Source organism: Talpa occidentalis, unplaced genomic scaffold (genome assembly GCF_014898055.3).
Source record: "Talpa occidentalis isolate TD23 unplaced genomic scaffold, MPIMG_talOcc4v2.1 talOcc4.2, whole genome shotgun sequence".
Classification (NCBI taxonomy): Eukaryota; Metazoa; Chordata; class Mammalia; order Eulipotyphla; family Talpidae; genus Talpa; species Talpa occidentalis.
This window is the reverse complement of record NW_023602073.1, coordinates 144,427,378-144,453,003: the sequence shown is the minus strand read 5'-3', so window position 1 is coordinate 144,453,003 and position 25,626 is coordinate 144,427,378. Positions and strand designations below refer to the sequence as shown.

The following is a 25,626-nucleotide window of genomic DNA, read 5'->3' as shown; positions in this document are numbered from 1 at the left end:
GAGGCCAGGGCTCGATTCTGGTCCAGCCCTGTCCCCATCTGTGTGCACCCCTGTCCCCCGTGGCCCCCTGAGAAAGAACCAGCCCCTACACAGTGGGACCTGGCACAGGCACTGTTGTGGGGGGTCACAGCGAAGCATATCCTATCTCTAGCTGTTCAACTTCATTAATTAACAGCGACCTAAGTCATTTTGTTCCTCGCAGAAATATATAGCACCCACAGAATTCAAAGTAAGAGTGATGTCAGAATCGAGGATGCTTATCCTATCTTTTCTTTTTTGCAAATTACAAAAGAGGATTTAGTGATGTTAAGAGACAAATTGGGTGAATTCTTTTATACATTCTTCTCTTCTTAGGTGTTTTCTCTGCTTGCCATCTGATTGGGTAGAGGCTGCAATAGACAGGTGAAGAAATGTAAATGTAATCAGTAGCTATGTAAATGTGGTACTTATATTAAGTACATGCTAACGTATCCTCTGATTTCTCCCCGGGGCTCCCTGTGTTATTGGAGCCAGAGGAATCCTCACACCACCTCTCGGTACTAATAGACTGAGGAGTAAGAACTTCGCTGTGGGCAGAAGTAAAGTGAGTACTTAGCGACTTGCTGAAGCTGTAGGTTTTCATAAAGTTAACCCAATTACAGAAATAATATGGCCTGGAAAAAAGAAATGAAGTCAGATTATGGCGCCTTCGATGGGATTCAGATGTCAGCTTTGTCATTTAGTAATTGCTTGATTTTTTTTTTTTAAGAACTGGGTCTAGGCCAAAGGTGTGGGTGAGAGGATTCACCAGAGACAGAGTGGGGAGCAGAACAGGTGGATCTACTGAAATACACTGCTGAGGGGAGCAGAGGGCGAGGCAGGAGAGGTCTGCTGTGCCGGGTGGGTAGCTCCCTGGTCAGGAACAGAACTCATGATTGTACTCACACTGTAGTGGCTACAGATAGCTTCATAGTGCTGAGACTTAACCCCTTGCACCACCAGGGAGTTCCCAGTAATTGCTTGAAATATTACTCTGTTGGTCAGAAGTTCAGTCTTTTCATCCACAAAATGGAAAGTATAATATTTTCTTCACAGGAAAGTGGAGGGATTTATGTGAAGCAATTTATAAAAAAGCATTTAGCTTATTGCTGGATGTGTCATCAAGGTGCAACAAAGGGAGAAATCAAGTTAGGAAAGGAATTTCAGCAGATTTACCATATCTCTGAAAATAACCTGAAACATAAGGTAGTGGCCAGCTAATGAGTTCATGTTTAATCACAGGCAATATAAGAAAACATGACTATTTTTCAGCCATATAAATTATAAAGCTCCAGTTATAGGTTATGTAGGTAATGGTGAAATAAGAGTCTTGGTTTATTCAAGAGGCATATTATTTCAGATTGCAAACTATTTGAAAGCACAGTATTTTATAACAGTTTAGTTCCTTTAAAGTACAACTATTTTCGATCATTTCCTAACCTCGAAAAAAATCTTATTGCAGTAAACACTTGCCATTATACATTAAATTTTACCTCCTACTGAAAAAGCAATGATGCTAGATGACTTTCATCACCTATAATATCAAAAGATCAAAAAATATTCTGGAAAGGCACGGAGACCTAAATTCCCACTTCCTGTTTCTTAGACAGAGTCACAATGACAGGAGCAAATGGAAATAGATCTGGAAATCAATTAGCAGAAAGACTGCCCTTTGGTCATAATCCCAAATTAAGGTAAATTGCTATTTACAAAACATAGAAGGTGGTAATATTTCTCTAAATATTATTTTGTGTGTTTTAATTTCTTGCTTTAAATTGGAATATTATTACTTCTTTCAATAGAGAATAAATTTTCCTTTTGATTCTAGTTCTTTAATAAAGGGATAATTTATGAAGAAAATGTAGATTTCTGAAGTTTTTTACCCTTTAGAAAATACTTAGATCGTATATATCTAATATACATATATATTTAATACACAGACTATGTAGATGTTAAGTACATTGTCATTAATTGAGTACATATTAATTCTGCTACATATATTAAATATACTATATAGCTTACATACAGAATGAAAAGAACAAAATTGTGATGATAAAATTAGATATTTTTTAGATTATGTTTTAAACCCTTTGGCATCATACCAAATTTCGAGGTGAATGTACTGTTAAGGGTCTTGACTCTATAAACTAAAGAAATGATTCATGTTATTTATTCTTCTGATTAGCAATTTAAATAAGGGAAATTAAAACATGTATTAAAGTGCTCTTTTCCTGCAAGGAGAGTGAATTTGTGTACGGATGTGTTCAATGTAGTTCAAAAATAACACTAGTGGAAAAAAAGTAAATTCTTCTGCAAACAATTATGTAGACTAATTGACTCTTTTTCTTAAGAAGAAGAATAGGACTTGGACCCTGCAGTGAATGGCCTTTAAGTGAAGGCCATTTCCTCCAACAAAGAGAAAACCATTCATGACCTTGACCCCAAGGTAGAGTCACTGACATTCTGTTTTTTCAGGTAAGTCAGGAGATGTCACCCCACCTGGGTGACTCAAGCCTAGACTTGGGGTTATGCCACTTAGTAGGTACATGGCCCTGGAAAAATAACTCAGCCATTGTGGGTCTCAGTGCTCATGTAAAATGAACACAATAATTCCTACTTTTAAAGATGATCTTGGAGATGCACAAAGTAAGTGAGCATTGTAAACTGGAAGCACTCTATTTATTTTTAAGAATATTTACAGCTGAGACCCACTGGGCAACATCTACTCAGCAGTGGCAGTGGGGAAGCCAGTGAGCAGGAAAGATTAACACCATGATGCAAATAGAAGCCTCCAGAGTTTTCTCAAATGGCCCATTTTTGAATAGCGCTGCATCCACCAGAGACCTACAGGGCTTCAAGTACTGAGCCTGCTTCTGAAGATTTCTCATCAAACCTCTTTTTGTTTTGTTTTGTTAATTCCATAATCTCTCCTTGTGAGTTCTAAACCCACCACAGTGGGAGAGCTTTTGTTTATGTCTCCTTTTTAAAGAGTTTAACTTCATTTTATGATATGTAAATATCAAAGTAATAAATCTTTAAAAGAAGAATAATATAATGTGAAAAACCTTCAGTGACTAATATGTCAGATTATACCAGGAAGATGAGTAACACAGAGGGAGAGAGAGCAGAGAAAGAGGAGAGAGACGGAGAGACATTAAATTTATCAACTTACACAAAAGTGTCACTAAAGATTCCCTTTCATTCTTAGTAATAATGACAAAAGACTGTTCCATTTTGGTTAAATTTAAGATGAGAGAAGAACAGAGGATATAACTTGTAAATAGCCAGAGTACTTGTCAGTACAGAAATTTTAAAAAGCTGGAAGGAAATAAAGCATGTTAAGGTTACAAAAGGGAGTGTTTGTGAGTAGTTGCACTGCATTGCCATTGCCTTCCCTGCATTTCCCGGGTTTTCAATAAAGGGTACCTTTCACTGACATAAACAGAAAAAAAATCTACAGACACTGAGTAATTAGGTGGGGCAGCCAAGGACAGCGCTGTCCTGCACACGAGTACCGCCAGGGGGCGCCTCTCAACTCTGCGTCCCCAGGAAGTGCCCACACTAGGTGCCAAGAGCACCCTGAGGACGCCCGGGGAAGGCGGCTGGGTGCAAGGCCCTCGCATTAGTGATGTCATCAGGTCCCTGGTGGCTTCTAAATGTTCCCCAGACATCCAGAAGCCACTGCTACTCTGCGCATCCCTCGTGTTGGCCAGTTCCTATCTGCCTAACGGTAGGGCATAAAGTGGCTCCTGTAATCCAGTGCCTGCTATGCAGAAAAAGGTGATCCAGGCAGGTCCACCTTTCATTACAGTGATTTCGTTTCATCATCATGACAACTCTGTAGAGTAGTTATATAGTTATCACCTCCATTTTTTTGTTGTTGTTTTTATACAAAGAGTGCAGAAGCAGATCTGCCCAGGCAGGTCCCCTTTTCTCTCCTAGCGCCCCCACGGGATGCCTTTCTTCCTGCCTGCTGCCACGGGTTCATTTTTCTCAATCACCCAACCTCTGTATTTTTATCCCCTAGATCCCTTCAGACTCCCTGTCTTTTATGTATAATTTCCCCCAAAATTATCCTGCAGACAAGACTCACTTTATATTTGAGGCTAACCACGCAGTACCCTGGCTCCATACCATCCAAAAGGTCATTTAAGCTACCGCCCTAATGGAATCTGAATGATTATTGCCTCCTCCTGTTTGTGTGCCGTTCATTTTACCGCATGTTAAAAATTAACCACCAACCCAACAGTGGCTCTTCTGATGGAGAGCTTGATCCACCTGCCACCTGTCACCCAGCAAGGCGGCCAGGCAGGTAGGACTTAGCAGGTGTTTCTGGAAAACATCCAGGCTCCCTAGGACTCAGGTAACTTGCCACTTTTTTGTGCCCCACCCTCTGGAAACGGCCTGTTTCTGGACTCTATCTGTTTCTTAGAAATGCTGTTTGGATACTTAATTAGGTCCACCCTCCCCTTCCGGTGAACTTGACAGCCTGCTGCCAGAGTTAATAATTAACAAGGTGTCACAATAGCTCTAACAGTCCTCAATTCTCTGCTCACCTGCCTCCCAGCCTCTTCCTGCTGTTTCTGAATTGCTTAAGCTCCCCTGGGATACAAGCTCCCTATAATAAATCATGGCACAAAGGCGCAGACTTTTGTGGCTCTAACTGAAATTCACAATTGGGCCAGCCCAGGAGGCAATCACCTGGCCATGGCCCTAACCCATATGCAGCCTCAGTGCTGCTGGAGCACAGGTGAGCATGAAGTTTTAATGAGGCCTTAGCTGCAAATGCATTGTGCAATTACTGTTAAGATGGGCGAACATTTGGCCCGGAAAGAATTGCATTTTAAGCAATAGGGTTTCCCTATTAGCTGTTCCCAGTTATTAATTCAGCCAGTTTGTTTATACATTTTGACAATTGTTCATCTGAAAGAGACCTGCGGATTTTATTTGACCACAATTTCATTATAAGCTAACAGTATGATATGGCTCCTAATAAAAGTTAATGCAAGTTTAGGCTACATTAAGTGAATAGTCTAAATAAAGAAAGGCAATATCCCTACTATAGTTTACTTTTATAGGTAAATGGATCTTATTTCTGTGAACCAAAATTTGGCAAGTACAATTGTGCCTGCAGAGCACAATTCTGGCTTGGAACATTTGAAAACATAACTATCCTTAAAAATCCGGGATATGTGGCTGGTATTTATGAAGAACAGTCACTTATTCATTTAATCATTCAGTTATTTTTTTGTTGGGACAAATATCTATTGAATACACACTCTGTGATGGGCTTTGTTTTAAGTAAAAGGGTAAGGAGGAACTGTTCTCTGGTCTCAAGAGTCTTTGTTCTCTTGTGAGGTACAAATGGATGCTTTAGGAGTAGAGCAGTTTTTAGAAGCGCTAGCTTTGGGGTGAGGGGATTGCTATGAATGGTGTTCAAAGAAGGAGCATCTACGATAGTCCTGCAGGTTTTGAAGAAGCCATCCTGAGGAGGTGATAGCTAAGGGGGGACATGATGGCTGAGTGTGGATAAAGGGTGGTTGTAAAGGTCAGGAACAGGACACAGTGCAGGTTTTCTGATCCCATGCAGACCGGGTAAAGGAGAAGTCAGAGTCCTCAGTGATTTTTTGCAGGTCTTTTATTGGGATTCACCAGGCATATGGCAGGCAGGGGTGCTGGCTGGGGGGCTGGGAGGCTGGCAGGCAAGTCTTCACTCTATCTGGGCTCTCTAGCATTCGTTCTGCTGCTTCTCGGCTTCTCTTTCGGCTTCGGCTTCGGCTTCGGCTTCGGCTTTGGCTTCGGCTTCGGCTTCGGCTTCGGCTTCGGCTTCGGCTTCTACTGCTGCTGCTGGCGTCCCCGTGACGCCGCCCTTAAAAGCACAGTCTTAGCTCAGCTGAATCCCATCTACCTATGTCCACACCCTATTCCAGGTGCCCGCCATCAGGCATGCATTCAGGACAAGGATCCATCATCTATCCTGATGGCGGAAGGGCAGAAAAGCCTCATATTTTCTTTACCCTACAGTGGTGGATAAGGGTGGAAGAGTAACTCAGGTAGAGGGAAGAGAATTCAATATGGTGGCAGCATCTGGGGGGTAAGAGTGAAACTAAGGCCAGGTAGTCCATGAAGACCAGGTCATTTAATCCCTAAGTTTCAGTTGGAGAAACAAATCAATAAATATATACCCAAACAAAAATAAACAAACATGTCAAGTGCAGGAAAAAAGATGCATGTCCTAACTGCTACGGGGACAAAGAGGGTTCGGTGATGAGCTGCCTGGACAAAGTCACAAAGGGGGTGCTGGAGTAAATTTTTCAAGGGTGCAGAATGGACCCTGTGAGGGTGTGAGGGGAGATGGTACGGCTGCCAGAAGTGGTGGACAAGTCTTACAGAAGAGGAAAGATGGGGGATAAGTCAGGGGTGTTCTGATCAGGAAAACTGACAAAATGTGGAAGGGAAACCTCCCCCCGGAGGAAAATAGCAACAAAGAATTTTTGGCTTATATGTGGTATTTTTGGTTTTTATTACTACATAATGAGGCACTTCAAAGTCCAGTGGCTAAAAATAGCAGTATTTGTAATTGGTAGTGATTTGGGGGCAGCGGAGGGGGCAGTTCTCCATGTGGGGTCCGCTGGTATCTCTCCTGCAGCAGCAGACACAGGAACTCGGCGAGGCTGGACCTGCCAGCTGCCTGGCTCATGTCTGGGGGCCCGAGGGTGACTGTTGGCTGCAGGACTTCATTCCCTTTAATGTGATCCCTCTTTCTCCAACAGTCAACTCAAAACCATCTTCTTTCCTTATGGAGGCTGGATTCCAGGAGAGAGATTTCTAGAGAACAAGCCCTAACGTGCCAGCACTTGCCAAGTCTCCAGCTGCACCGTGAGGGCTGATGTGTGGTTTGTCAGAGTGAAACACCCAGGCGGTGTGTGGTGACCCCCCAAGGGCTTGAATCCTGGGGACATACTGGCTGAGGCACTGCCGATGCGCAGCCCTCTACAAATGTGAACAAGACACCTTCCCGCAGTGCGGAGGGTGGGGGAAGAAGAAGGGAGAGCATCACTACGCCTGTCATCACATTTCAGGCAAAAGCAAAGAGAAACTATACCCATTTTGGGCCTCCCTGGTGGTGCAGGTGGTTGAGCGCCGCACTGTGAAGCTGTCCGCAGCCTCTGCAGCGCCGGTTCGATCCCGGCCAGCCGACAAGGGTACCACATGGTGCGGCAGGCCTCTCCTGTCTCACCCGCTGCTCCCCTCAATAGTGTATTTCTTCAGTCTGCCTGTTCTGTTCCCTGCTCTGTCTCCTATGAATCCTCTCACTCTCCCATGCATCTGGCCTATACCCCGGTTCTTGTATAAAAATAAATAAATCTTTAAAAAAAACTATTAAAAAAAAGAAACTATACCCATTTTATACTGCATTTCACATTCATTATCAAATGGAACTTACCATGTTCAGCAGAACTTTTTAAAAAATAAAAATGGGTCTTCCCTAGAGGCGCAAGGGGTTATGGAGCACTATGGAGCCATTCGCAGCTACTGCAGCATGAATGTGATCCCCGGCCAGGTTCTACCCATATTGTGCAGCAGACCTCTCATGTCTCATCTGCTGCTCCCCTCAGCAGTGTACTTCAGTCAATCCGCCTGTACTGCTTCCCACTCTGTCTCTGATGAATCCTCTCACCCCCGCACCTCTGGCTACACCCCAGCTCATGTATGCATAAATAAATAAATCTTTGAAAAAATGAAAATGACCAAACCCCTGGGAGTTGATCACGTGTTGAAATTTGATGTCGATTTCCGCTCTCATTTCCAGCACTGTTCACACTGGGAAATGCACACTTTCACAAGTATGTAATTTTGTCCAAATAAGACTTTGCAACTGCATTTCTTACCATATTTCTGAGATCACAAATGTGATTCTTCTTTATCATTTGTTACCATACTTTCTGATGTATGAAACAAATCCCATATTAATACACATTAGTTTCCATGTGGGATTATGAAAACTGCTAACCTATGTCTTGAAATGTAGCATCAGGGAAGGAAAGGATACCCAATGGAAGAGACTGAAGCACAGAGACATTCACAGCATGCTCAGAATTGCCACTGAAATGATATGGTGGGTGTGTCTCTATGTTCATGAGGCCTCCCTAGTGGTGCAAGGGGTTAAGACACAGCACTATGAAGATGTCCATAGCCAGAGTTCGATCTCCTGCCAGGGAGCTGACCCACATGGCACAGCAGACCTCTCCTGACTCGCCCACTGCTCCCCTCAGCTGTGTATTTCAGTCAATCTGCCTGTTCTGTTTCCCACTCTGTCTCTGGTGAATCTTCTCACACCCCCCCCCCACACATACCCCTGGCCTATACCCCAGTTCTTGCATGCATAAATAAATCTTTAAAAATAAATAAAATAAACTCTGTGCTCAGCAAGGCACTAAGCCTGCAAACTCTCTGTAATTATGTCATTCCTTTTAAGACTTTCATTTAGCATATGGGAAGTTTCCTTGAACTGTCTGTAATTGCTGTCTCCATGACTCCATCACCATTTTAAAGCATCATCCATTGTCATCTTTAATCCTCAATCAAAATCACCCAGAAAGATCCAGCTCAGGTGCCAACCCCAGTGCCCACATCTCACTGGCCTGTCCACATGGAGACTTAATCTAAAGTAACTATAACCCAGTAGGTCCCTGGACTTTTATCATGGAAATTGTTGCCTCAGTAAAGGAACTTATTTTTAACTCCCAAAAAACATATCCATACATAATACACAGATATATTGTATGTACACATAATACACACCTCTGTGTGTGTGTGTGTGTCCTAAACTTCTAGCAAGAAAGTCCTAAACTTCTAGCAATCTTCTCCATCCTTTTGATAGGTTTGTTCAGAGCTTTAACTAAAATTTATCAAAAGAATATAGCCTAGGACAACAATCTCTTGTTTTGAGACTCAACTAATAATAGCTCATGCTTACTGCAGCAACTTTCCCCTGAAGGATCCCCAAGCACTCAGCAGAATACATACATAGAATTAGCATCACTCACCCAGCGGAGGGAGGCAGCGGAATCCAATAGCCATTCTTCACCTGCCATGTTACAAAGCCCAGCGCAGTAGGATTTAAGAGCATGATCAAAGAGTAACTTTTCTAACTGAATCTCTAGGGGACCAGAGGGTGACAGTATAATTACCCCAGTTAGAATTTAGCCAGCCACAGAATTAATACTACCACTGCTCTTGTAGGAGACAAAGAGACAGGGGAGGACCCGAAGGGCTTAAATGGCCCCTAAGAGGTCAAGCCCTCAGTTTTTTATCTCACCCCAGAGACACATGAGATATTTCCCCCTGACTAGGATGCCATCCAAGGCTGTCTCCTCTATTTTTTAACTAGACTGAAGAAAATAGTCATTATTTTAATAGTGCCTTGCACTTATGTTGCCAAGGCTACCTAGAGACCCCGAGACCTTCAGTAGAGGCAGGTAATCACAGTGGAAAAGACAGCTTGGTCTCTCCTGCCACGGTCACGGACTGAGAAATGACTTTGTCTGTGGAAGAAACTTCATGTCTGAAGGAAGAGATACAAGGGATGAAAGAGAGTCCTTTAACAATGAAGAATTCATTTATCTGGTTGTACTGACATGAATTTAAATCTCTTGGCACTGGGGCCTTGCCACACCCTGGTTTTGGGGATTTTCCCCCATCACCCCAATAGCAGTGATGGCCAGAGGCCAGGCCAGAGACTTCTGTCTCTTCCTTACATACTTGTCTTTTCTGTATATCCCCATAGCAGATTCCCTCAAGGTCACTGCGAGAGTCACAGAAGTTGGGGAGACTTCCCCTCTGTGCTTTCCATCAGATGGTAGCTCAGCGCATGCAGGAAGAGCTTTTCTAGAACTCTTCAGGCTATTTTATGAAAGTAGATCAAAAGTTTTCAAGTGTTCACACTCCCTTAATTAGTGGTGTCTTCGGCACTTCCACCAACATGCAGGAGGCACCCGTGCCCTCAAGAAAGACAGGCTGGCTCTGGCATTTTCTTCCTTTATGCCATCAAGGTTTGAAGAATAATTTTACAATTAGATAACATTAAGAATGATGAAAGCAAGAGAGTGGAAAGCAGCCAGAATTAATTACTTACTTGAGGGTCTGCTCAGGCCTCTTTGGCAGTGTTCGTGCTGATTTTATTATGCCAAATTAACCCTTGGATTCAACGTGAGAGTGCTCACTGCCGCCTCAGACCTCAAGGCCTCCTTCCTCACCCACAGCTCCTCCTCCTCTTGAGCTCTGTCCCCCACGGAGCAGCTTCAGCTCCTCTTCATTTTCATTCTCTTATTAATTTCATTTGCTTGATCACTAAGTGGACATGATGGTTCTAGGAATAACACTGCATTTGGAGAACAGTATGGCTGTTCCCTCCAGCTCTATAATCCTCTTCGGCTCCCTGAGGGCTGTTCACATATGTGCGCCCTAGAATAGAAGAAGTGTCTGAATAAATAAATGACTGGTGTGCAAAACGTTAGTCATCACTGCTGCTCCTTTATCTATCCTTTATCTACATTATGTAACATTTATCAGATATGTTGCTAAGCATAGGGAATTATTTTATTAGATATTTTGCTAAGCATAGAATTATGAGGAATATAAAGATGTTAAGATATGGTTACTGATGTCAAAACCTTATCCGTTTAAAGAGGTACACATTTATAAACACAAATTCATGTACTTTGTTTTTAAAAATAATGTCTTGCTTTCATTAAACACCCTAAAAGTATATATCATATTGTGAAATTCTGCTCTGAATAGGAATAATTGTAAGTATTCAAGGCAAAAAGTATTCGAGAAACACAGGGAAAATAATTACATTAGTGTCCATGTTGTAGAAAGGACATTTTGGAGTGTCAATCCAAGAAAACCAAAACCATTTTAGCAAAGTCAAGATACTAGTGAAATTTCTAACATTCGCTTATGTTGAGTTACAAGTAGCTTTATTCACATATAACTATGAAGAAACCGAGACATATGCCATTTACTTTCAAAGGAAATTTACAGCTACATAATTAAACAATGGCACGTACTGAAACCATAAAGACTTAAGAGAAAAATAGAAAAGCAAATAGGAGAGTGAACACATAGATCAAAACCTAAAATGATATCATCCCATCATTAAACACCAAATTCAGCACTAACATCCCTGTGTCCTAGGCAAAATTGAAAATATGATGAGAACACAATTCTCATTTCATGATGAAGCTCATTCTAATTATGCATAAGAGGCAAAATTTCTGTATTCAAAAAAAAAAAACTATGTTTGGAGAATGTAAGGAATGTAATTTTAACAACAATCTTAACAAACGTGCAGGAATGTATTTTTATGCAATTGTTCTTACATTGAGTTATAGTAAACATTGAGAATAAGAAAACAAATCAATAAAAATGGGCAAAACATGAGCACCCTTTCATCAAAGAATTTAGACAAATACTGGAGAAACTCATGAAGTGATGCTCCACATCATTGCATTGAGGAAGCGCAGATCAGAGGCACGAAGAAACACTGCTGCATGTTCAGCAGGATGGTTAAAATAAAAGAGTGAAATTCCAAGAGTTAGCAAGTTTGTGGAGCAACTTGAACTCTTCTGCATTGCTGGTGAGATCCAAAATGGTACAATGCCTTTGAAAAAAAGTCTGACAGTTTCTTATAAATTTAGATACCCTTACAAATGACAGATCAATTCCATTCTTGAGTGTTTACCCAAGAGAAATAAAAACATACCTCTCCACAAAGACCTGTATCTATTTGATCTTAGCAGCTTTATAGTAGAAGCTCAAATTGGATAAAAACCAAAAAGCCCACCCATCATTGATGAATAAGTAAATGGTTACATGTCTATACAGTGAAATGTTTCTCAGACGCAGTCAACAAAGCAGACAAGGATGTCTCTGTCCTCATGGGGTTGTATTCTCATGAGGGAGACAGCAAGTAAGCAAATAAATATGTGAAGAACGACAGGCAGTAAACAGTATTATAAAGATACAGAGGATTGCAGAATTTGAAGTGAAGAAGTGCAAGAAGGCAAGAGTCGCTATTCTCACTCATTTTGGGGTGGACACTCAGGGAGTCCTCCTGAGGAAGAATCATTTGAGTGGAGAACAAACATAAAGGAAAGGAAGAAAGAAGCTGTGACAATATCTGGTTGTAACTGAGCAGAGAAAACAGAAATTCTGAAGACCGCAGCAAGGGAAGTGACATGAGCGTTCCAAGCACAGAAAAACGCCCTGTGTCTACAAACCCCAGGAAGTCACACCGATAGAGAGACTCAAAGTCATTTTCTATTTAATGTGTTACAAACTTTCTCTTCCCAATCTTCCTCAATGGCACTAGAACTTCTGACATCAATTTACATATAAATACCAACATGGTCTCTGGCTCCCCCCTCCAAAAAAAAAAAGACACAGTTAGAAAGCAATTTCATTATTATTTGAAGCACTGTGTGAATAAGCAAAAGCAATCAGTTCAGCCAAATCAGAAAACAGTGTATATTTTTTGAATCCCCGAGAAAACTTTTAAACTGGCTCCCACATCTGCAGCAAGTTGGAGATTTTACATAAGATGTGCTGTTGCTGTGGCAACGTTAACACCACTCCCTCCAGCAACTGCAAGAGCAAGGTGTCGCTCATAGCATTAGCGATTTTACCATCTTCTGATGTAAGGAAGAATCCAGGGAGATGTTATCTCAAGTAATTGTCACTTGTTCTTGGGAAAACGTCCTCAGAGGAATTGCAGCTCCTAAATCAGGCCTTCGTTTTCTCTGACTTAAGGAGCACTGTAACTATTTCAAGTTTCTCTTCAAAATGTGTGACCTACCTTCCTTTCTTTCCTATTTCCTTCCTTCTTAGCTCCCTTCCTTCTAATTCTTCATTCCATAATTATTTATTGGCCACTTACTAGGTGTTAGATGCTATTCTAAACTGGAGATTCTGTGGTGTGGAAGGCAGATAAAATTCCCTGATTAATGAAGTTTCTATTTTAATCACGAAGGCAGCTAATAAATACAAATGAACAAAAATTAATGTAATATAATATGATATAATATTCATAGAAGTAGTGATAAGTGCTATAAGATAACAGAGTATAAGCAGAGGGATATAGATGAATGCAGTATTTTATCTCGAACAGATAATCAAGGAAGTGTCTCTAAGGGCTGATACTTAAGTAGAGACCTAAAGGAACAGAAGGCGTGGGGATGACAATATTTGGAAAGAGAAGAAGTATGAGAAAGCTGGTTTCGGAATACATTTATGGTCTTCAAGGACTTGTAAAAGACCAAGGAAGACGAGGTGGGGAGAGTGGATAGGGGTGTCAAAAGCAAGACTCAGTTTATAGACAGTGGAAACACACATAGGAAGATGCTGGGTTTCATGTTAAGCATGATTATGGGATGTTATAGGAGATTGTTTTGCTGACTGGAGAAGGTCAAGGTCTTGTCTATATTTGAAAAGCATCTTTTGAAATTGGTCGCAGAGTAGATAATAATAGTCAAAATGTTAGAGAGACAATTTGAAACAGGAGCGATTAAGAGGTTACCTCTCTATTCCATGTCAGAGTTGATTGTGACTTTGACTAGGGTGTTGCCTTCAAAACTATCTACCATTTGAATTCTGCCTTGACAGGTGGTATGTCGGGATTATATTCATCTGACTGTAGAAACCTGATTTTGATGATTTAACCTCTCAGGGAATTCCATTATTTTTCTGTGAAATAATAAGTCAGAGATATGCTACGCAGAACAAGTGCTGCTGCCCAAGGAAGTCACCAAGACACCAGACACCTTGTTGTTTCCTCCCCTCTCTGTCCGTAACCTGTTCCTCTTGGCCATCTGGTGGCAAGATGGCGGCTTCCCTCCAGGCACAGAGCCACACACTATGCAAGAAGCAGGGATCATCAGGAGGAAGGAGCTGTGCTTATTATATTAGAATGGAACTTTCACAGATGCCCTGGTGAGCATTTGCTCCTGCTCTGTGGATCTGAAACAGATGACATGACCAACCGAGGAGGCATGAGACTCCAAGGATGGCAACATTTTGAAGATTTATTTTATTTATTTATACATACAAGAGCTGGGGTGCAGGCCAGAGGTAGAGGGGAGGGGGGTAAGAGATTTCACCACAGACAGAGTGGGGAGCAGAACAGGCAGATCTACTGAAATACACTACTCAGGGGAGCAGTGGGCAAGACAGAAGAGTCTGCTGTGCCATGTGGGTCAGCTCCCTGGCCAGGGATCGAACTTGTGCTGCAGTGGCTGCCGGTAGCTCATAGTGCTGAGACTTAACCCCTTGCACCACCAGGGAGGCCCAGGAGGGCAACATTCTGAAGAGGCACATGTCTATTGCAAACAAAGTTGGGGCTCTTTTGGCAAAAATGAAGAGAACATCCATTTTGGGAGAGCAAGCAGCAGTATCTACTGATGGGTGGGCAGGATTGACCAGGTGAGGATGGAAGGAGTGGCAGAAGACAGGAGTGAGAGGTTTTTCTAAAGCACAGGTAACAAAGCAGAACAGTGGAGGAGTCAGACAAGTCTCTCATCCCAGTGGCTCCATCAAAGGAGTGGCAATGGGGAGAAAAATCGAGAAGGTCCATTGATGTCAGTCCCACAAAGAAGTGCTAAAGGTATTTGAACTTGTTGCAGTGGGTCAACCACCACCACTGCACATTCAAGAAAATTCAAAGCAAATCAATAGATTATCTGCCCAGTAACTCACCTCACCCTCTGGACGCCAGTACAGACCCACTGAGATCATTTGTGCAAAGTGCTCAGCCCAATTCCTGGCACATTGATGCTAATACCGTGATTTTGTGAGCCATGAACATGGAGAAGGACCATCGGCAGGAGTCCAGGGAGGAGGCTTTGGCGGGAGCACAGAGAGGGAGAGAGAGCTGGCAGCAAGCTGGGCGAGAGGAAGGTTCCATCTACTTGCAGTAATGTGCAGAAGTGGAAAAGTCACCGGGATAGTAGGAAGGACCGGGGCCATTTCTCATGTGTTGGGAGGAAGAGGGAAGGAAAAGCCAAAAGCTGAGAATTGCTGATGTCAGTAGGGCAGAAAATTACATTCATCTATCTCGTTGTCTGCTGTACGCAGAAGTAAACGCAAGGTGTTCACCCCACTTCCACACCAAGGCTTCTTTGTGTTCTGAGCCGGAGCTCTCTGAGGGAAGGAGCTACTCAACAGCTTTTTATTGTAGGGCTCAAAACAGAGATTGCAAATACCCCAAGGCAATCCTCCTCTCTGACTGTGCAGGAGAGCCGGGGCTGGAGGGAAGGCGCAGAAAGCCAAAGAGAGGGGAGAGAGAAAGGGTGGGTCCCCAAGATTACTAAGGTGCTGGTGGTTTCAGGGGGGTGTCACCTGTGTCCTCCTCCAAAAACTCACAAGTGGAAGGTTTTTCTTTTGGGTCGACACAAAATTGGGGGATTTAGGGGCTGTCAGAACTAGTAAGTGGGGCTTGGAACACAGGCCAGAAGGGGGAACACTAAGGAGCCATGGACAAGGGAGCCGCAGATGGCAGAGCACGTGGGGCTTGTCCCGTCCACATCCCCCATGAGAACCTCCCGAGGACGCCCCAGGCTGGGTGGGGCAGGTCCCACATCTCGCGTCTCCATCACACCTGCCGTGTTCAAGGAAGGGTCACACCTGCCATGTTCAAGGAAGAGCTCGGCTGCCTCGCCAGACAAGGAAGCGTTTACTTCGTGCAGAGACTAGTCTGCCTACGGGCTCCAGCGAAAGATCGAGAAGCTGCCTTCAGGGATGTATTTTGGCTGCTTCGGAAAAACCTGCCTACCCCTGGTCTCCAGAGTCCAAGAGGCTAACAAAAAGGTACGTTTCCTTGTAAAGGTGTGGTGATTTTTCTCTCCAGCAAAACTGAGAAATTAACCATGCCAGCGCCTCACCCCGTGACCTCTCCAAACTTTAAAGAGGACAAGTGTGAACGACCCCCCGGCTTCAGGGGTTGGCAGGTCAGGTCTGCTTCAATCAACTAAAACAGAAGCATGTTAGGGAGTCCAGATTTAAAATGTCACTTTAAGGTTTTACGGTCAGACCATAAAACAAAACAGATTTATGATATAAATAAAATGCCGCCCCTTTCTTAGAGCTTGGTCTCAAACACCCTCTTTTTATTTTATTTTTTTTTAAATTTATCCTGGGCACTATACTCTCTGGGGCCATGCCCTTTGTCTGAAAGGAAAGTGTGTCAACCTCGAGCCCCATGGGACAAGAGCAATCGCCTGCCTGCTGGCTCCCCTTTTTTCTGTTGGGGTCACCTTAATTGGTCCCAAGCTGATCTGGAGAGAAAAAGCCTGGGATTCTCACCTGGAACACTGACTTCCATTCTGATTGAAGAGCTGGGAACTGCCTTGGGGAGGGGCAATGCCTCCCCTCCCGTGGGGGAGAGACCTCTCCTCAGCACCCCCAGCTGGTGCAAGGAACGTGCTGGAGCAAGACAAGTCTCCCGCACATCAAAGAAGCAAAGCTGCTACCGGCTGCCCCTTCGCTTTGCTCAATCCGTTTTTGGTGAACTAATTGAATTTCCCTTTTATATTCTCCATCCGCGTTTCAGGCTGGCAGACAGGAGTGCCATTGGCGGCACGGTTCCATGTCTGAATTGGCTGCCAGACCCGCCGCAGTCAACTCCTTCTTGAACTCTCTGTGCGCTAGTTCAGAGAGCGCTGTTCTACCACCAACCCACCACGGCACCTCCAAATGGCTGGCTGTAATTGGGTTCAGAGGAGTTCAAAGCCATGCTCCAGCATCCTTGTATCAAAGCTCATTGAACAACAGGGGAACCGTGCACTGAAATGCAGGCCTGGGGTGAGAAGAGTTATTAGTGGAATACATTCAAATCTGTCACGCTAGATTCCTGGGTACACAACTGGGTTTTGGTTCAGCTTTTAAGAGTTCAGGTGTGGTCCCCAGGAGAGGGCTCCTATAATCGCTGTAAAAATATCTCATTTGTACTAATGCACTTTGCCTATTTCATAGCAGATCCTTGTGAGACTAATTTACATTTTTTTTTAAATGTCAAGCCTTTCTCCAGAGATTGTTCATTCATTATATTTATTTTCTTGGACATGATTTTAGCAAACCTTCCCCCGAAGAGCTTGCAGCTATTAACTTTACTGAACAGTTGCTCAAGAGAGAGTTAAAAGCAAATGGACTAAGGGAAAGGATTGGACCACCGTGCCTCGGGGGTCTTCAGCTGCCCCCAAACTCATTTCGTTGAGTCTTCATTCACAGGCCGGGCGCAGAAGAAGTGAGAGGGAAGGTGGTCTTCCCTGCAAGGGGGTGTGAGTCCAACCGCCTCCAAACCTTCAGCTCCGCCACTTTCTGATTCCAGTGAGTAGTACTTTGCCGTGCCAAGAACAGAAGTCACGTTGAGAGAGTGATGTCAAGAGATCCAGGGAAGCCAGAGGGGAGCATGGACTTTACGGGAGTCAGATGGCTGCATGACACCCCTCATCCAACTACACTATGTCCTCCACTCCACTCAACTTCTCAGCCAGCCGCTGTCTGGGGAATTCCCCATTTTCCAGAATGCTCAGTGCCCACCACCCTCATTTAGGGTCAGGGGCTCTTATAAAGTGATCACTCTTGTCTCCTGAAAAACTTCCTGTCCCTCGGAGGAATGCTGCTGTCCCGCGACTGACAGAGACTCCAGCACCCAGGATGTTCAAGGCCTGGAGCTCACCTGTGAGGGCAACCGTGTTCTCTGTTTAACAATATTAATTATTATAAAATTCCCCCATTGTGGAACTGAATCCACTGAATCCGTGTCCAGGTTTATCATTGTTTTGGTGTAAGTTTTAGAGAATAGACAGTTACTTCTGTTCTGACAGAAATAACCCTTCCGCTTAGAAAATCACATTTTTATTACTTTTTCCCAATCCATGCACTCAACAAATCGTTTTTGGGCACCTGTCACATACCAGGTCCAGTTTGGGTGCCGGGTCCTGACAGGGCCCTACATGTCTTGGTTGGGAGCTGGGGGCCATGCCTTTCTAAATAAGGACAACATTGCCACCCATTCACCTTCTGGGCACCATCTCTTGTCATGCCACCATAGAGACCATGGTCAACCTCCTTTGGACAAGTTTACTCAAGAGTGTGGCCTCGAGCCCCAAACAGTTTTGGAGAGAGGGGTTTTTGGGACTTCATTCCCATCTCAGCTTAGGCACAGCCCTCCTTGGTCCCCTAGGTTAGGCTGGGAATCCTTGGAAACCCTTACAGTTGTGGGCTTTTCCATGCATCTGTTGAGAACACACTTTCATTCATAATCCATAGTCTCAAAGCATTTACCTAGGCAGTTTCAAAGCAAACTGAGCAAGAATTTAAAGAATATGTCACTTCCTTCCTGCTCACACTCCTCCCGGGGCAATGCGGGGCCCCTGGGCCACTCACCGATGGTCACACAGCCCATTTCTCCATCGCTCCTGACCTTCTCAGGAGTTGATTCAGAGTGACCTTCCCTGATCATCTCATCAGAAATAGTCTGTAGCATCAGCATCTTCCTACCTGTGGCTTTTTTCCTCCTAACACTTACAACTAAAATGATATTTTTTTGCATCTGTTTGTTAGACTATTGCCATGTCCTTCAACTCAGCATAAGCTCCAGGAGACCAGCAACTTGGTTTTGTTCACCACTGAAGCCTCAATACCTAAAGCGATGCCTTGTATCGTGTAACAGGTACTATAGAGGTTTGTTGAATGACCTCATGACCAGATGAACTTATTAATGGAGGAAAAAACATGTGTGCTGTCTAGTTCTATAGCAGGGTTCTAGGGAGATGACCTCTAGCTGTCTGTTCAGCTAGGCTGTGTGTGTAACTGAAATCTCTTTTGTGACCATGGTGCTTCCCTTTAAACTTGTGGAGGTCGTTTCCCCTTTGAGGACACTACAAAATCCCAGGGCCACCGGTGGCTCTGCTCTTCTTCTGCCTCTGCCTCAGCGTCTAGGTAATTGACCCGGATTCTCTTCAGCACCACATCTGTCCAACCCTGAAATTCAGTTCCCTCAAATCTTCACAGAGAGCAATTCAGTACTGTGGAGAAACTTGAAGGAAAAAAAAAAAAAAAGAGGGGAAAAAAGCTCAACTACAATATGAAATAGCCTGATGCTTAAAAACAAAAAGTCCTCAGTTTCCCCACCACATGGTGTAGTGCCTCTTCTCCATGCACTTCTTATTTGCATCTCTTTCCTGTCCTGAGGAGCAAACTCATGAATTCTGCCTTCTGAGCCCAAACAGGTGGTTTCTACCATCTGACTCCAAATTAGTCTCGGCTATTGTCTCTCTTCGTATACCCAGAGACTGGTCAAAAGGTTGAGTCACCCATGGACATCACCCTTGAACTCAGGGTGCATATTCTAAAGATTCTTATTCACCGATGAGTCAATAAAGCACAGATATGGGTCCCCAGTAAGAGATTTTGCAGATAACTGAAGGTCCCAGTCACCTGACCTTAAAATACAGAGATCATCTGGGTGAGCCCAACCCAACAGGTGAGTTCTTTAAAAGCAGGGAGTTTTCTCTGGTTGGTGGTAGGAGAGGCAGCCAGAGCGCACGAGAGAGCCCACACACCTCCGTGAATTGAAAATGGAAACACCCACTTGAGAGGGAATCAAGTGACCTGACGTGGAGAGATGCCAGCTGACGGGAGGAAGGAAGCAAGGGCCCAGGTCCATCCTCCGAGCCCAGAGAACTGAATTTTGCCAACAACAACCCAAATGTGCTTGAAAGCTGATTCTTCTGGAGCAACTCCAGAATCAACACCTTGTTTTCAGCCTGGTGAGACTCAGAGAGAACCCAGCTGGATGCTGTAAGGGTGACGACCTATGGAGTAATAAATTTGTGTTTCTTTTTTTTTAAAAAAGATTTATTTATTTTTATACAAGAACTGGGGTACAGGCCAGGGGCGCAGAAGGGTGAGAGGATTCACCAGAGATAGAGTGGGGAACAGAACAGGCATATGAACTGAAATACACTGCTGAGGGGAGCAGCGGGGAGACAGGAGAGGTCTGCTGTGCCATGTGGGTCTCTCCCCGGCCAGCCGGGAATCGAACCCGTGCTGCAGAGTCTGCGAACAACTTCACAGCGCTGCGCTAAACCCACTATGCCACTGGGGAGGCCCAATTTGTGTTTCTTGAAGCTATTATCTGTGTGGTAATTTGTATCACAGCAATAGAAGCTAATACCACCACCGCCCTTTTCATCACTCATTACCCCCCAGGCCCTCTGCTAAGCACTTTGCATAATTATCTCATCTGAACCTGGCACCAAGCACTGCTTGGATCAATCATCCAAATATCCTTAATTTACCGGCCACAAAGGCCTTTAGAGTGGTGACATTTAGATGTTAATGTAGTAAAATGGAGGACCCATGGGTCCTATCCATGTAGGTTTCCTCTGCCTCAACTTACCACGTATCACACTCTGACCAGTGGATTCTAGGCAAAACTCTTCCTCCTTCCTGGTGTAACAAGGGGTATTCTTTCTTTCTTCCAGTTACCTAATTGGATCAAGATGAACTCTTGCCTAGTGCTGGAACTGTGTCCTAAGAACTGTGTCTCCAATGAACTAGAATAGAAGAAAAAGTGCCATGGTAAAAAAGTTGAGAATATCTCAAGCTCAACTGAGAAGTGATGGAAATTCCCATGCATTGGTCAAAGGCCAGATTTTACCTTCTATTGCCCTCAGGGAGGACTTCGTCACAGCGTCTGTCCATCCCACTCAGTGATACTCAGACCATGGGGACTCAATGCCCAGTGAGCCACTAGAAATTCCAAGCACAGACTGGACCTCAGGAAGAGTTGCCCACAGATGATCCAGAACCTAGCCCTTGAGGCCATGTGTATACCAGACCCATGGACGTGTGTGTCAGTAAGCTGACACTATTATTTCCTAAAAGTTTTCTGCATCCTGGGTTTCACAGACCCAGGGCTTTGGTGTTTCAATCTGAAGCTCACCAGAAAGGTCAAGTCCCAAAGGGAATGTAAAAGGTGTATACAGCACTATCTCTGGGGGGCAAGAGACAATGATACTCTATGGAAGGATAATGATACTCTACAGAAATTAAGCAAGACTTTAAGACTACAGCAGTGTTTTTCACTGACAAATTTTTAATGGTAAAAATAAAATACCTTTTGACTTTCTGTTTCCCACTCTTCCTTGATTCAAGCAAAGTCAATAAATCCCACTGCTTCTTGGAAGCAAGATGGCCCTCTGAGCAGAGATGGGGACAAAGCAGACAGATTTGGGTTTGGGTGATAATTTGGGAAATGAAACCCTAGCTCACCCCTGCCATTATCATGCTCCCTGTCAGGGTAGCTCTGGGGTCAATTTCTTCCAGAAGGAGAGCTTATGAAAGGGAGAGAAGTATTTTCCGTTGGACTTTGATAGAATTATAACAGAATCCTATCCCTTCAGGAACATTCAGACTCAAGTGAATTGTCTCAGCATGGTCACTGCTCCAAATTTAGATCTGATACTCCTGAATCTTACAGATCCTGTAGCTGGAGGAAACCTTTTCTGAGGGACGGGGGGAGATGGGTTACATTTCAGTTACACATGATAAAAAAAGTCCACAGTAGTGAAGACAGTGGTTGAAGCAGCCATCCGTCTATCATTGAGGGAAAGACTCTGGGGAAGTGTGCTAGAGCAAAGCCATAGGATGAGAAACTCTAGCAGGGAAAAGGGTGGGTGTAGAATTGAGGTACAGGAGACCTGGTAGGAGACTGGATTTCTTTAACGTTGCTTTCCAAATGCAGATTGCAGCTCGTTCTTTTATAACCCAAATTTGAAAGAGCATTATTCCTGAATGACCAATAGCCATTATGTTTCTCAGATCCTACTGTGAATTAAATGGAGGGATAACAGGATGATGTGAACATCAGGGTTGTGATTCAGTTAGAGGGGGTCAAGTGTTGGCTTCACCAAATTACATAATTCGAAAAGCAATTTGACAGACATCGCCTCTTCTCTTTTCTCTACCTTGAGAGTGAAGGTGATATAAGACTGGAATGAGACTGTATAAAATGTAATGCTTGATAGAGGTTGCTCTTAAGAAATACTGAATAAGTATCAGTTATTATTATTATTATCAATTACACTAGAGTAGTCACCAACAGTAAGAAAATCTGTAAAACAATCAGCAAGTCTTGCATGAATCACATACATGTGACATATGAAGAATGAATACAAGATAGGATATGGAAATAGGCTTTGATGAGATGAAGGAAATCTGATAGCAAGGGTCAGGGATGAAAAAGAAGAAAAGAGATGTCTGCAAGATAACGAAAAAATATATTTTGCTGATATCTAGACTCTCCTTTGCTGACTTTCAAGACCTGAGAAAGAGAAATAAAGGAATGGCAGCTCCACTTCCATGCTGCTCAGGAGAACCACAGCTAGTCCAAAATAGTATCAAATGCCAGGCTCTGTAGCTCAGTTCTCTTTTGTAGCTGGGTTACTCCTTCTAACCTCCTACTCCTTTTTTTTCAGGACTAGAAGCCAGGTAGGAGTCACAAGGAGAAAATCTATTCCAGGTCTCCCTACTCTGCTTCACAGACTGCATTAACATTGGAGACAGGGGTCTGGAATGGTCTCCAATAGAAGTGATACCGGTTAGAGAGAAGTGGTGCTTTAAAGCCAAGATGGGCAATAAGGACTGGGAAGATGCAAATTGAAGGACAGTGAAAGCAGAAAGATGAAAGTGTTGGGTAGACCCAGGATGAGCAGGCAGCACAAAGGAAGTCATCCGGAAACTACTGGTGACAATCAAGAATTAGAGGTTAACAAGATCCAAGGGTCCAAGCAAAATCATCCAGAGGTAAGGTTGCCACATTTAGTAAACAAAATACGGGATGCTGAGTTCAATTTGATTGTCTGATAAACTAAAGATAATGTTTTAGTATCAATATGCCCCATGCACTGCCCATGCAATGTTTGGGACATATTTATAATACAAAAGCTATGTGTGGTTTATCTGAAATTCAAATTGAACTGGGCATCTGGTCGGGTATTTTACTGTAACCATCTGCAGAGAAACTGTGAGTTCACTAGCCATTAGGTAGCTTGAGGTAAAGCTCAATCAGCAGCACTGAAATGTTAAGAGAGCTAGTGGACTGCAAGGGAATTTTAGAGGTAAAGGGAAAAGTAAGATCACTGATGGCTGGGGTTGCAGAGAGCTGGGTGGGGCAGATGTCAACACCAGAGTTGTGACTTAAGTTTGACTCAAGAGAGATGGTAAAGGGACTTGGAGAGCAGAGCGGGCCTGTGAAAGAGTAAGCAGGAGTGGTTTACCCTCAAACCAGAAAGGTCTCGTCCTCATAGTTATCCTTGTAGAGCTCTTGGGCTTCTGACCCAGTCCTTCGTTGTTCTCACCTTCCCTTGCACCCTAATGGGAACTTGGCCCCTTAGAATTTTTAGATCGAAAGTAATCCCCATTAGTAAGTTTTTATACTTTCTGCTCCATGGGCAGTCTTTCTTGATCTGAGTAAGTCAGGTTATCATTTATGCCTTAATTCACTAAATGTTAAAGAGTGCCACCTTTGTGTCAGGCGCTGTTTTGGGTGCCAGCTATGTTTATCAAGTATATTTTGAAGGCATCCCAACTGCATCTAATTTGCTAAGTGTGCATCTCTGAAAATGCAGATTCCTAGCCCCCACATTGCCAAGGGCATCTGGGTACGCGCCTGTCCTGAAGTACCCTGGATGATTCCTAGATTTTCAGAATCACTGATCTTTTAATCACATAGGGATTTCAGCAGCTTTGACTGGTGGGAAATACACACATAGGTAAAAAAGAAAATGTGGATGACAGCTAGGAAGTTACATGTGGTCAGGCTGATACCAGGGGAAGGACCTACCCAAGTCTCATGGGGAGCTATCATCAGATATGGAACTCACATCAGAATTTCCTGTTTCAAGGTGCAGTTCTTACCCCAATGTAACAGACTCCAGATCCCAAGTCTCAAATCTTTGAGCTTATGTCTTCCATAATGATGTAACATTCCAAGGGTGGAGGTTCTTCCTTAGACTTTCTTATAGTCTTATTCTTTGTGCTCTGTCTCCTTGAAGTTTGCTTCTATGCTGCACTGTACCTTTATTTTTAAGGCTCATGAGACTTAGTTGCCAACAGAAGGTGCTCTTGATTCACAGAGAGAAGCTCTGCTCTGAAGAGCGAGCCTGCCTGCCACACCTCACTGCAACACGCAGGGAGAGAGCCCTGCTCCCTTCCCAACACCCACAGCTTGAGAATCTGAAAGCTCTTCCCAGGCAACACTTGCCTGTTCCCACGGCATCTTTGTGATGTAGAAAGGGGGAAGATGGTTTTATTCCCATTCTGCAGGTGGAAAAGCTGAAGTCAAGAAAGCCATGGTAAATTTCTTTGCAACTCAGTAGAGGTAAAAATTAGACCAAAATCTGAGCACAAGCATCCACCTACCTTATTGCTTATTCCTATAGGCGATAGGGATGTACCCCCACTTCCTTCCGGCTCCTTCCTACGCAGCACACATGCACCCTCCTTCACACCGCTCCCAGCACAGCTCCCAAATAGAGGGTGGCAGAAGCTAGGAAGCCCGCAGCTAAAAGATGCAGGATGAAGTTATGATGAAGTATGTTCTAATATCTATTTAGGACTCCACAGCTTTCAAGGACCATGGAGAAAAATAATCTATGATTCAACTGTCTCTGCGATAACCTCAGAGGAAAAAAAAAATACTTCCTGGGACTTCCCTGGTGGCACAGATGGTTGAGCGCTGGGCTGCGAAGCTGCCTGCAGCCTCTGCAGCGCTGGTTCGATCCCCGGCCACCGGCGAGGGTCCCACATGGTGCGCAGACCTCTCCTGCCGCCCGCTGCTCCCCTCAGCAGTGTATTTCATCAGTCTGCCTGTTCTTTTCCCCTCCCTGGCTCTGGTGAATCCTCTCACCCTCCCATGCTTCTGACTGTACCCAGTGCTTGTATAAATAAATAAATAAATCTTAAAAAAAAAAAAAAGAAAAAAATACTTCCAGTACCACCTGTGCCATTTTATGAAAGAAGAAATGCAGAGTCAGAGAGCTGGGGACCTGATCGAGCATAGCTGATCCAAGTGGCAGGGCCCAGAGGACCAAAGCCCCTCCTTGACCCCTGACCCAGAGCTCCTGCCACTGAAATGACCTTCACAAACAGGTCTGCAGCTAGAGGTCAGGGTTGAAGGTCATTCTTTGTTTAGGCTCTGCTACATGGATGTGATACTTCTATAAGAGAACATTTGTCTCCAGCCCCCTCCAAAGTTTTGCAGGACCCAATGTTTTTTGGTTTAAATTCCCAGCTTCACAAAGTCTGACAGTTATGAAAAAGTAAAAGTACAAGCAAGTGGAAAAATGCAAAATAGCACACCAGATAAGCTTAGGTTATTATAAACTAGATTATTATAGCTTCCTCAGGTTTTTTATAAGTAGAGTCTTTTTTAACTCATAAAAAATATTCATATATATAGACACTCCCTTATAATAAACACAGAAGCACACTGTTCCCAGAATCTTTGGCTTGGCTAAAATACGATGATATTCTTAGTTC

The 25,626-nt window shown here is 43.7% G+C and overlaps 1 long non-coding RNA gene across 2 annotated transcripts; it reads right to left on the bottom strand.

The window, feature by feature from the left end:
- Nucleotides 1–335: 335 nt before the first annotated feature.
- Nucleotides 336–24,296, bottom strand: LOC129146349 (uncharacterized). 2 transcript variants are annotated; one of them, XR_008552919.1, is made up of 4 exons: nucleotides 24,004–24,296; nucleotides 20,483–20,639; nucleotides 10,157–10,485; nucleotides 336–389 (listed from the first exon to the last, which is right to left on the bottom strand). It is a non-coding gene; the product is annotated as an uncharacterized LOC129146349 (long non-coding RNA). The 2 variants fall into 2 exon arrangements; XR_008552918.1 differs by lacking the exon at nucleotides 336–389 and having other exon boundaries at nucleotides 9,715–10,485.
- Between the last annotated feature and the right edge of the window lie 1,330 nt (nucleotides 24,297–25,626).